The sequence below is a fragment of the Dreissena polymorpha genome, chromosome 6 (genome assembly GCF_020536995.1).
Source record: "Dreissena polymorpha isolate Duluth1 chromosome 6, UMN_Dpol_1.0, whole genome shotgun sequence".
Classification (NCBI taxonomy): Eukaryota; Metazoa; Mollusca; class Bivalvia; order Myida; family Dreissenidae; genus Dreissena; species Dreissena polymorpha.
In genome coordinates, this window is record NC_068360.1 from 37,492,918 (window position 1) to 37,507,006 (window position 14,089).

Here is a 14,089-nt window from a genome sequence, read left to right on the forward strand (position 1 = left end):
TTGTCAAATTTTGGTGAGAGATTTAAATGTTGATGAGAGATTTTATGAAAACCATACAATTTTCATTATTGAATATATTCTATAAAAATAAAAGAACAGTTGTTAATAAGCTGATTTTGGGGAAGACGTTGGGCTTGTTGTATTGGAGAAAAAAAAGTGAGTGGTAAAGTTTTTTTCGGGGAAACATTTTACTCATCTTTACCATATATCAGAAGACAGATAATGAACACACAATTTGATTAATGAATTAAAATGTGTGAAAATAATCACGATGTTGTACATAAACTGTTACAAATTACAGTACTACACACACATATTTACAAAATTAGACTTCATATAGCTTCGCAGGCACTATGAATATGATAAGAAAACTCACTATCAATAAGAACATAATCAAATAAAGACCTTGACCTTGTTTCAAATAAATGTGTGCATGATTCAACCTAACCCATCATCAATATAGGTATTCCTATCACTTAAATAGTCAATCAAACGAATGTTACCGTTCTGTATCATGCTATCTAATATTTTGGTTGAACCCATCGTCTGCGTGTATTTATCGACTTTATTTCGGTATCACCGTCAAGTGATTGTGTACATCATAATTAAAAATAAGGGAATTCCCTGATGTTTGTTGCGCAATACACAGTCACGTGACAGGGTATTCCTCAACCGGAAGTTGACATAAATAGCCTCTCTTGATCAATAAACGACGTTGTTACAAGCACGCTTCAAGTCAATGATCTGCAAAGGTGGGTGATGTGCGCACGCATTTCTTTGTCATTTCCGGAAAGCTACAACCAAAACCAGAATAAGCGATACACGATAGTCGTTCGTTAAATGGAAACATTTCGGAGCGTTGCTTGTTTTGCTGAATCAGTCTATGACTTGGTACGATTGCTTTTCGGACGCGAATCTACAATTTTTACTGCTGCAGATTTGAGTGCGAGATTTTCTCTCATTAAGTCAATTTGTGTGCGAGATCTGTCATTTTTGTGCAAGATATCGCGGAAATCGCGCCTCAAAATGATCCCTGAGCCTATATATGTATGTAGACCTATGACAATGCTGTTTATATAGATAAAAAGGTATTTTTTGCAGTACACGGCTAACTTAACTGCACACTTACATTATTACCGGAGAATCTGGTCCTGTATCTTGCTGGGGTGTACCTGCTCCTCAGTCATAATCTGTGTCTTCAGCATGTTGCCCAGATTATCTGTAGTCTGGGCCTCCAGCATGTTGCCCAGATTATCTGTAGTCTGGCCTCCAGCATGTTCTCCAGATTATCTGTAGTCTGGGCCTCCAGCATTTCGTCCAGATTGTCTGTAGTCTGGGCCTCCAGTATGTTCTCCAGATTGTCTGTAGTCTGAGCCTCCAGCGTGTTCTCCAGATTGTCTTTAGTCTGGACCTCCAGCATTTCGTCCAGATTGTCTGTAGTCTGGATCTCCAGCATTTCGTCCAGATTGTCTGTAGTCTGGATCTCCAGCATGTTCTCCAGATTGTCTGTAGTCTGGGTCTCCAGCATGTTCTCCAGATTGTCTATAGTCTGGGCATCCCGCACGTTTTCCAGATTGTCTGTAGTCTGGGCCTCCAGAATTAACTCCAGATTGTCTGTAGTCTGGGCCTCCAGCATGTTCTCCAGATTGTCTGTAGTCTGGGCCTCCAGCATGTTCTCCAGATTATATGTAGTCTGGGTCTCCAGCGGGTTCTCCAGATTATCTGTAGTCTGGGCCTCCTGTATGTTCTCCAGATTGTCTGTAGTCTGGGCCTCCAGCATGTTCTCCAGATTATCTGTAGTCTGGGTCTCCAGCATGTTCTCCAGAATATCTGTAGTCTGGCCCTCCAGCATGTTCTCCAGATTATCTGTAGTCTGGGCCTCCTTCATGTTCTCCAGATTATCTGTAGTCTGGGCTTCCAGCATTTCGTCCAGATTATCTGTAGTCTGGGCCTCCTGCATGTTCTCCAGATTGTCTGTAGCCTCTGCCTCCAGCATGTTCTCCAGATTGTCTGTAGTCTGGGCCTCCAGTGTGTTGTCCAGATTGTCTGTAGTCTGGGCCTCCTGCATGTTCTCCAGATTATCTGTAGTCTGGGCCTCCAGCATTTCGTCCAGATTATCTGTAGTCTGGGCCTCCTGCATGTTCTCCAGATTGTCTGTAGCCTCTGCCTCCAGCATGTTCTCCAGATTGTCTGTAGTCTGGGCCTCCAGTGTGTTCTCCAGATTGTCTGTAGTCTGGGCCTCCTGCATGTTCTCCAGATTATCTGTAGTCTGGGCCTCCAGCATTTCGTCCAGATTATCTGTAGTCTGGGCCTCCTGCATGTTCTCCAGATTGTCTGTAGTCTGGGCCTCCAGCATGTTCTCCAGATTATCTGTAGTCTGGGCCTCCAGCGTGTTGTCCAGATTGTCTGTAGTCTGGGCCTCCTTCATGTTCTTCAGATTGTCTGTAGTCTGGGCCTCCAGCATGTTCTCCAGATTGTCAGTAGCGGCCACCAATTCTTAAATATTTTTTTTATAAAATTATCGCAAATGGTGACAATGTCAACAGACAGCATGAGCACTGCAATGTATCCACATAAATATTAACAATAGGGCCCAAAGGGCCCTGGGTCGCTCACCTTAGGAAAAGGTCAAAGGTCACAGTGGAGCCATTTACAGAGGACCACTAATGTTGTCCACCAAATATTGGTAGAGGACCTCTAGATGATGTTATACATCGAATTAATATGAAAGCTCTGGGACTTGTAGTTTCAGACAAGAAGATTTTTTAAAATTGAATTTTGAAAACCTAATCTTTGACCCCGTGACCTACTTATGCAACCAGTCAGAACCATTTGAACAATTCTGCTAGGGGACCACCCAGGGATCATTCTTTTTGAGTTTGGACAAATTCCTATTAGCGGTCAAGAGAAGAAGACTTTCGTTTGAAGTTTTCCTTATATAATTCAATGTAAAATTGTGACCCCCAGGGCGGGGTCAATTTTATCCCCAGGGGCATATTTGAACAATCTTGGTAGAGAACCTCTAGATGATGCTATAAACCAAATATCAAAGCTCTGGGCCTTGTAGTTTTAGACAAGCAGATTTTTGAAAATTGCATTTTGAAAACCTATTTTTTGACCCTGTGACCTATTTATGCAACCAATCAGAACTATCTGAACAACTTTGGTAGGGTACCACCTACGGACCATTCCTGTGAAGTTTGGTCAAAATCCAATGAGCAGTTTCAGAGGAGATGTTTAAGTAAAAAATTTGATGCACAACGGACGACGGACAAAGGCCGGTCACAATAGCTCACCCTGAGCACTTTGTTGGAGTTATGCTCCGGATAAAATTGTTTTGGACGGGCGGACGAAGGGCATTTCTAATATACCCCTTGCCTTTGGCGGGGGGATAAATAAACTTTTTCAACATGAACTGAAAATAAACTCACAGACACTATTGCATGGTTTCATCTTATCTCGTTTTTGAAACATAACAAAATTCAATGATTTTTTTTTCAATAAAACCGAAAAGGATAATTAGAATATAGAACAATGATGTAGCTATAATTCAAAATATGCAAAATATCACCTTTAACTTAATCTTGAGATTTTATTTAATGGTATATTGATTTTGTGCCTACTTTAAGCAGCGTAAATATACAGCAGGAATTATCATACCTCAATACCTACAACATTATGGGATATTTCATTTTTTGTCTAAGATTTAAACCATGCAACAATGCATTCAACAGCATGAACTGTGTTTACCTGTGTCAGCTTTTCTCTGTAAATTTATAAAAATTTTATTAGCCAGTTCTAAAGGCGGATGCTAGGTAGTTTCCAACAATCATATTTCATGTAGTTGTGCTTAAAGGGAGATGTGCCGGGTCAAGCAGGTTTTCTCTGTAAAATCATGAACAGATCGATTTTTGTAACACTTATGTGTACTTTTCACTAAACTCTACACTTCAAACCCTCCAGGAGGAAGTTTTCAATTATTTTACCGGACCTGAAAACAATCCGCTGAAGAAATCCCTATACAAAAATACATTCTACATTAAGTGATCATTCTATATTTAGCTCATCGCTGAGCTTACTATTCATGGTGGCCCAGGCATTTTGAAACAAATGGCGACGTCGATAGTCAGCAAGGTACACCGAATGCGTATTTTGGGTGAAGTGATCACATGACAATCCAAAAACCACCACAGCTTTACGTGGGAAATACAAAAATAGCTAACCTATGCGCGTCGCATAGGATAGAAAACACCATTTATATATCTTTTTTTGATAAAATATTGGTTTGAAATATTTCGGGTGTAAATCAATATTTGAGCTTCAAATAATGATATTCAACTGACCCTTTTCACAAATCTGTTCCATTTATCAATCCTGCACATCTCCCTTTAAAGCCATATGTCAATGGACTTTGAAAACATCTGAGGTGGTACTTGGCATGCAAACTTTAACATAAGTGGTTATGCCGACGTGGACACCTACACTCGGGTGACTAGTATAGCTCTCCTTATTCTTCGAATAATTGAGCTAAAAAAATGACATTTTGTGTTCTATTGTGTAATAGAACTATGTGGGGCACAATGATATGTTTACTTTGTAAATAAATAGTAATTTCTGTCAAGTAAATAGATTTCAAATCATAAATGTTTATGAAAACAAATGGCATAAAACAAAAAGAAGTGTTCAATTTGCTTCTTAGAAACGACAGAAATGAAACAATGAAACAAACTGAGCCTACTTTCTCAATGTGAGTCTGTTGTATGAGCCTGAATCTCAGATCGTGGGTCATTTCTATATATCCTTCCATCTTCAGAAGAGAAAAAAAGAGTAACAAGCTCTGAGTGTACATACCTCCCAAGGCAAATCCTTAATGCCGTAATCATACAGTAACTCTTCACCTTGTGGAATATCTTTAGCAGCAAACAAGCAAAGATATGGCCTTTTGTTGAACTCCAGGGTTTTCATAACACAATTTCTACCTTTACCACCGTGGTTCACCAGACGACCTAGCCGAGGCCCAACATCTAATTCACTAGTAGCATCCATACTATATAAATGAAAATTGTTTTAAAAATAAGAATTCTTCCAATCACCTGTGCTCAAATTGGCACATTTGGGAGATTATTATCCTAGTGGTCAAAATGTTGTGGAAAAAATTGACTTCAATCACTTTCTAGCAGATATTAACTGGTAGAATATTTTTTTAAAATTTCTTTTTTTGTTCTGAATATTGCGTTATTCAACTTTAAAAGTTATTTTTATTACAACTTCTAACATACTTACCACCACCCTTTCCTTTTATATTGGAAGAAGTATCTAAACACGGATGGTTCACGTTCTTCACGTTCTTCCCCTTCTCTTTCTGTTATCAGTTCGCCGGGATAAATCATTAAGAAATCTCCTTTTGTTCTATTTATTGTTGTTCTAACACCAAGACCTATCAAGCAAAACAAAAACAAAAACAATTATATAAACAAGAGGACCATGAAAGCCCTACATCACTTACCCAAGAACACTGCTCTAGTTTAATCAAATTCAAAGGCAAATATTACACATGGTTTTACTACAACTTGACTTACTTTTTGACACTCAGTTTGGTACTTACTTTGACCAAAGACCTATAAACTATAAGGATACGCAACTTCTATATAGAAATAGAACAAATATCGTAAAACTTCACAAGGCAGAACGAGACTGCGAGAACGGAAATACTCAGATGTTTACACTGGCCGCCATTTTGTATTAACACATGATTGGTCGCTAAAATATTTTACAATTTTGTTTCAACATTGCTTATATGATCTGACAAAACTTCTCCCTGATTTGCAAGTGTAGTGAGAGCCCTTTAGTTTAATTTACTTTAATTTCTCTGTCTACACTCTCTGGATAACAATTTTCAAGTGTCTGAACAGCCAAAATAGAAAATGTATGAGTTTGAAGACGACATGTCTTCTATGTATTATAGTTAAGATTTTTGGCCTGTCTAGAGATGTATGGTGGCCAATGTATATACATGTACACAGTTTGTTTTGTCTAAAATATGTTCCAGTTTATTGATAACATAAATCAAAATTTAATACCTTTTGGTGGTATATGTTCAATAACAAAATCTTTGAGGTCCTCCCCTGAATCAATGCAGTCTGCTGCCACATTCTCCTGTTTCTTTCTTCTTGGTCTCATTTCCTGAATATATTAAATAATGTTTTTTCCACAAGCAGTCTTCTGACTAACCAACTATATACATATATAATATATATATAAACAGAAATATCGTCAGAAACGGGGTATCTGTATCAAACCATAATCTGGGTTGTCTATGTATACTAAGATATGTGGTAAGTTATGGGTCCTCAATTTCAATATTAACCCTTGCTGCGAGGTTCTATAAAGGTACGGGATATATAGAGTACCCCCGCTAAAATGAATGCCATTTCTATACACTATCGGACCTACTACAAGCTTTAATATGGTATGACGGTTTATAATCCAAAGATTTTGCAGTTGTTTAAATTGACTGAAAATAAATTTCATTAATAAACCGTGTTATGGATGGACAGGGGTAACATACATGGGTAAAAGTTCAGAAAAGTGAAAATACTGAAATTTCAAGCTGGGGGCCGCAGGGCCCCCGGTGGGTACAGGGCAACGCCCTGGCTGGGGGTTCAGGGGGCCGGAGGCCCCCGGAAGTTCCTGGATTTTAGCATATCGGAGTGCAATCTGAGGCCTTTAAATATACTTAAACACTGATAATATTCTCTACATTTTGAAGGTGAAATAGATGACAACACTACAAATCAAAGGTTCAAAAGTTAGAAAAGCAGAAAGTTGATCTACACAATGTCAATTTATTTTCACAATCAGTAACTGTAAGATGAGAAAGTTACTAATCACCCAAAGTCCCTTAAAATTGACAGGATCTCAAAAATATCTACTGAATTGTGTCTAGGAATGATTTTTCTTTTCAAAAACACTTTTTGTTTTATCAAAATCTGTCAATGCAATCAGAAACAGCAAAGAGTTTCACAAAATTCTGCGTAAAATTTCACCATGACATTCCTGACGTCCACGGACGGATGCACGAAACCGGTAGTTTTTAGCAAATTTTCACTAATTCCTTCCCGAAAATATCCAAAAGCCACATACCTTCGAAAGATATGTCCATTCTCTTTCGATATGATGCGGTTACAACATCGAGCATCGGACACACAATTCACATTTGCGATATTAACAATAAATATTCACTGTTTGACGTTTGGAGTCGGCCATTACTTTTTCTAATGGGAGTAAATAAATAACGTAATCCCATTGGTTGTCAAAATTAATTCGATTGATTCGGCAATTATCATTGTTTTCTTAACCAATGGGATGACGTTATTTATTTACTCTGTTTAGTGAAGATAACAACAACAATTTGACCTGCCGGTCCTTGGACGTCAGGAATGTCATGGTGAAATTTAACGCAGAATTACCACCCCCCCTCAATTTTCTCCTCGAATTTATGCGATTTGGAAAAACGGCCCTGACGAAGATCGGAAATACGGAATTCCGTCATAATACGGAAATCTTTTATCCATGAACATATGAAAGACTGATCGTGACATTTCAACTACATGATTTCACGATTCGAAAACAAGGAAGAATCGTGAAATTGTGAAATCATGAAATTCTGAAAAGAAATAGCTAAATCACGAATGAATGAAATCGAGAAATTACGAAATTTTGAAGTGAAATTGTGAAATCATGAAGTTGTAAAGTTTTGGAGAGAATTTTGTCAACAAAACTTCACTATTTCACGATTTCGTGATTTCACTCCAAAACTTTACGATTTCGTGATTTCACAATTTCGTGATTTCATTATTTCTTTCAAAAACTTCTTCTTAAGCACATGCCTACATTGCAATCATCCATTTTCAAAATGGCGGAACTTCCTGAAACCCGTAATTATTTAGAGGTTAATAAACAGCTACAGTGTGCCGTATTTAGTAACATATGTAATGTTCATTTATATACACTGCCAATATGATCCTTTTTAACAATCACTCTGTGAAATATGTAATGATATATACCCCATAAAACATGAAAATACAGAATGTATTTTATATACCCAATAAAACTTATATACAACTGCTTGAACTTGTGAGGTTTATATAGGTTAAGAAGATGTTTGCATCACTTGATGACCACAGATGAAGGATAAAAATTGTGTGCACACCTAATCTAACCTAGCAAATAACTGGACCTCTCTAATGAGAACATACTCCTTACCACATACACACTAAAGAAACTACACTTTACTGAAGATCATTATTCCATCTCAAAAATAAAGCATTCCATCTCATGTATACACATAATATTAATAAACCAATAGCAATAAGTGTCAACAACACAAAACTTAAGATAATAAGATGCACATTCTGAAATATTGCAGAATCCATGCTGAATTCACAATGGCTGTAAAACCACTTCCTGTTTGCTTACAAAGACCCCATAATTACAAAGACCCAACAAAGCAGCATTATATATATTTAATTTTATGTTCTTATATAGACCCCATATTAAATATAGGCCTCACAAGAAAGGTCTGAAAACGACGGGCACCCCGCAGATCACGGTATGTAGTTGTATCATAAATTGAACATGTTAAAATACACAGTAGCTCCAGTTGCCTAAAGTAGAAAATTATAGAAAGTCATAAAAAATATACACCTCAATAAATTTGGCACACAAGTGAAAATTTGTGTACATGTTAAAAGGCTTAAGTAACTGAACTAACCGTTAAAATTGCACCATTTCCACGACTGTTTACAACTGTTAAAATTGCCCGAGATTTTTGCATGCATGTAAATACAGTACAGCTCGCAATGATTGTATGTATTTTGCGCTTACTAAGTGATCCAGGTTTCAAGTTACATTATGTAATGGATCGTTTTGTATGTACATTAACTTTGTTAAAGTGTCTGGGGAACACTCTCTCTCTCTCTCTCCTCTCTCTCTCTCTCTCTCTCTCTCTCTCTCTCCTCTCTCTCTCTCTCTCTCTCTCTCTCTCTCTCTCTCTCTCTCTCTCTCTCTCTCTCTCTCTCTCTCTCTCTCTCTGGGTCTCTCTATCTCTGGGTCTCTCTCTCTCTCTTACTCACTCTCGTAAGTAATATAATTTTCACATTGACTTAAAACTGGTAATCAAGTATGACCAAACTCTCTCTCTCTCCCTCTCTCTCTCTCTTGATGACAGAAGAGGTGGGAGGGGAATATGCCGATTCGTCTTTGTTTCTAGAGAGTCTGCAACTGACTGCAATACATAACTTAACATAACATATTCTTTATTAGCATAATGCATTTACAATACGTAAAGCCAACATGTAAACAACAATACATTAAGATACAGTGATAAGTGTTATTTGCCTGGAAGAATTAAATTGAATTTCGGATTTTGAGAGATATTTACCTACATCTATTAGCATTCTTCTATTCTGACTGGACATTAAACCTATAAATTTCTGTTATGTCGTGAATACACAAAAATAGTGTTTAAAATATATTTGTCATACTTTGGGCACAAAATATCACAGACACTAAATTCTTATATCTTAATCGGCCATATTTAAGACTGCTAATCATAGTTAAGACAGGGGTATAGCCAGGGATCAGGAAAATGCCGGTTTTATCGGTTTTTGACCGATTTTGGTCGTACTGGACCGATTGCAAATTGAGATTTATCATAAAAATCGGTCCGGATTTCACAGACAGGTGTGACATTCTACACACTTACCAGTACATTTATCTCCGCAGTCCCGAGATTAATCCGCTAATTGATATCCCCATGTCAAAAAATGCCCGAGGCGATCATAAATTAGGGGAATTAACAATGTAAACAATTGGGCACGCTTGATTGAGAAGTACAAGTGACACACTTGTTCCACGAAAACCGATTATTATTTACCACATTCGGTCCAGTATTAAATGATGCATGGTAGATTGTGAATATTAAAGGAGTATTATTTTGTTGAATATGATAATATTTCTTGCTTTCTTTGCAAATACTACATGTTTTATTGACATTGAACAACTTAATTGGTCATTAATCAAATCATCAAATGGGAGTCTTATAGAGTTCAAAAACAAATAGAGCTCATTCTATCTACCTTCTAAACCGATTGGACATTTCTTTCTAAAATAATTAATAAGACCAACAATTCTAAAACAAAATAAGATGTTTTTAATGTGATTTCAAATAAAAGGCCTATTTTCACATCACATCAAACATAATGTATTGTTCCATGCATGAAAGATTTAGAGAATATAGTCTTTTTTGGAGGGGGTGGGGGGTGCGGGGCGAAGAGGTATCAGAGGGTTTCGGCCGTCTCTCGGACCGATTGGGATTCGGAGATTTCCTGATCCCTGGGTATAGATGTCTTAAAAAGAGATTTAAGAATTTTACTAAGACTGTTATTATGCCTGTTATTTTTCGTGAAACGCAACACAAATAAAGGCAGTTAATTTAAGCCTGTAACTTGTAAGTAAGACTGTTATGGAGTTAAGAACAATAATGGACTTAAGAATGTTCGTGAAACCGGGGCCCGGGGTCGTAAGGTTGGTTTACCATGTCGTTTAAAAAACAATTAAAACTAAATGTAAAGTAGGTGAGGCTTTCCCCGATTTAAGTAGCACCTATTGTCATATTACGACAATATCAATGAATCTTTGTTAGTCTATGGTACCATTTTTATTGCTTCCGTGATTTTTTTTGGAAACAGTTCCTAGTAGGCGGCACCTCTAGTCTCAATAATGAACCGTGAACGAAGCTTTTTTCATCATTTGGACATTTATCGTGCTTCGCTACGTCTCAAGTCTATCGTGATTTTTATGTTACAAAAGTTCCGATCGACCGACTGTGTTCTTTTAACTTGCGATATTTCATATTCAAAAGGACTGACAAATAAATGGAAAGCAGAAATACATACATGAAAAAAAATTGAATCGTCTCAGCCCACACGAGTATCCGATACACCTCTTATAAGCGAGTTATCTGTCAATTAACATCGATGAAGCTCAAAATTAGCTTTCGACTTCGATTTTGTTTACGACCGCGGCGAGATTCTCGCGAGAACATACGTCATCGTATTACGTAGTACAGTATGGGGAAAATGTACGCGTCTTATCCAAAATTGAGTTACAAGTACTAAATTTATCTTTTATATAATTAATGATTGATCTCTCTTCACATACAGATTAGGAAAAGGTGTTTTCGTAAACCAGCCTTTTAAGCACAGTCCGTAATGATTTCTTTTTTCAAATGATTCATATGTACTTCATTGTTTTAGATATAAAAACGGTCATATCATTCCTAAGAGTTGCGCCAGTATCAGCCAATGTGGTCCACTAAGTCTGAAAGAAGCCCAATTCAGCTTTCCATACATGTTTCACTATAGAGAAAAAAAGACGGCTTTTCCTCAAATATATCTTCCCGTTTTTATGACAAAATGTTTAACAACAGTCGAATTCCACAAATAAATCCATCGTTTCAAAAAAGTAAGAACAAAAATATAGAATCAAATAAAGACAATACGGATCAAATTATTTTAGTCATAGTATATTATCAAATGCTCACAAATATTTTAAGACGGTTATACGCGTACACTATTATTTACAGTGATATGTGGAATTTGAGTGTCGGCCTACTTCTCGGACCGTGTGACGTAGCTCGTTGCTATTCGGATGTTTCGGACTTCTACCTCCACATTTTTTTGCACTTTTTATGTGTGTGATTTAAATCAAAGTTTTGGATATTAATACAATTGTGACATTCTTGAAACATCACACATCGGAAGATAAATGGTTGAGCTCCAAATCGGTATGTTTGATTTCACATTCCATTGCATATTAATGAAGTTATAGGCCGTCAAACGTGCGCAGAAAATCTGTGCGGAAAAATCTAACGTAAAAATCACGATGGACTCTGGACTCGAAGGCGTCAGTCAATATGGTGCCCGGAAAAAAGCCCCTCGGAAAAAAGCCCCTTCCACCAATTTTGCCAGTGCGGAAAAAAAGCCCCTTCATCGATTTGCCAGTGCGGAAAAAAGCCCCTTCGTCGTTTTGCCAGTGCGGAAAAAAGCCCCTTCGTCGTTTTGCCAGTGCGGAAAAAAGCCCCTTCCAAATGATTATGTTTAGAGCGGTAAAAATCCCCTTAGAAACCATAGAGTAAATTTACTTTTTTCAAACAGACTGGGACACAAAAAAGTAACATGTGAACGAAAATTATCATATTGTATTATATTTATTATGACAAGCAAAACTACAAATGATGAAACATATTTCAAATATCTTACATATCTACATTACATCAAAAAATATCACTGTAAAATGTCACTCGTAGTCTCTTCACCGAAGACGGATGTTGTGTCCAACAGTATCTAGGAACTCACCCATTGTCTTCCTTCCGGAGCTGTACTGCTGGCAAAGGGTCTGCAGCGTCTTCGTGTGGAGTTGTCTTCTTCTCTTATGTTTTGTCACAGTCTTTCCTTGTCTAAAGCGGAGCACATCGGCCTCTACCATTGTAGCGTCCCGTTGAACACACACAACAGCTGTCCAGAGGGAAGGATTAGCATGACCCACCAGCTTCGCGAACCCACTGTTCCACTCCTCACAGACGTTGTTTGTACGTTCTTTGCCGCTCAGGGTACTGTCGAGCACGTTCCATGTGGCGGATGGGAAACGTGGCCCAGTCCTCCTGAACTTAATACGGCCTTTTTTAGGCCGGCCGCCTTTAAATGAAGGTCTTTAACATTTTTCGCAATGTTTGTTGATTGGAAAAGGCATGTTTTTAATGAATATGATTTGTTTGTCAATAGTGTGGAAATTTATATAATAGACATACCGCTCCAAGTATAATAATCATTTGGAAGGGGCTTTTTTCCGCACGGGTAAAATTGGTGGAAGGGGCTTTTTTCCGCACTGGCAAAACGACGAAGGGGCTTTTTTCCGCTCTGGCAAAACGACGAAGGGGCTTTTTTCCGCACTGGCAAATTGATGAAGGGGCTTTTTTCCGCACTGGCAAAAATTGGTGGAAGGGGCTTTTTTCCGAGGGGCTTTTTTCCGGGAATCAGTCAATATAGCAATAGCCTTCGAGACCAGAAATCTGGACTAGCGGCACCTCATGAGGTTTTAGACGGCGGATTTCTGCCGGCTACTTCTGAAAGCCCTAAGTTTCAAACAGTTTATAATAATTGTTCAACATTCCCACGGGATACCTTTATTGGATCTATGATGCTTCAAACTGTATGTAAATGTAATGTAAAATGTTAATCACCCTGCCTCTTAGTCTCAATAATGAACCGTGAACGAAGCTTTTTCATCATTTGGACATGTATCGTGCTTCGCTATGTCTCAAGTCCATCGTGATTTTTATGTTACAAAAATTCCGAACGACCGACTAAGTGCTTTTACCTTGCGATATTTCATGTTCTAAGGGACTGACAAAAAAGCGGAAACCTGAAATACATACATGGATGATTTTTGAATGGTCTCAGCCCACACAAGTATCCGAAACACCTCTTATAAGCGAGTTATTTATCAATTATTACAGCAATTTGGGTTAAAACTGTTTTGTTGTTCCCACAAAATACGTCATAGATCTGAGAAATTCCTGGGGAACCCCGTGTGACGTAGTAGACTGGAAACCGGTCTTTCGTCTATCGAATGTGGTGGAACATAATGGAGCCAGTAGACAGCGGGGGACCAGCTTAGTGAACACGTACTTGGTCATTTCGAATGTTTCGGACTTCTACCTCAACATTTTTTTGCACTTTTTATATGTCTGATTAAAATCAAAAGTTTGGATATTAATACAATAGCGACATATAAACTTCACAGATTGACAGATAAATGGTTAAACTCCAAATCGGTATGTTTGAATTCATATACCATTCAATATTAATGAAGTTATAGGCCGTCAAACGTGCGCAGAAAATCTGTGCGGAGAAATCTAACGTAAAAATCACGATGGACTCTGGACTCGAAGGCGTCAGTCAATATAGCAATAGCCTTCGAGACCAGAAATCCGGACTACCTGCCTCTCTGCCACTCTGGCAAATAA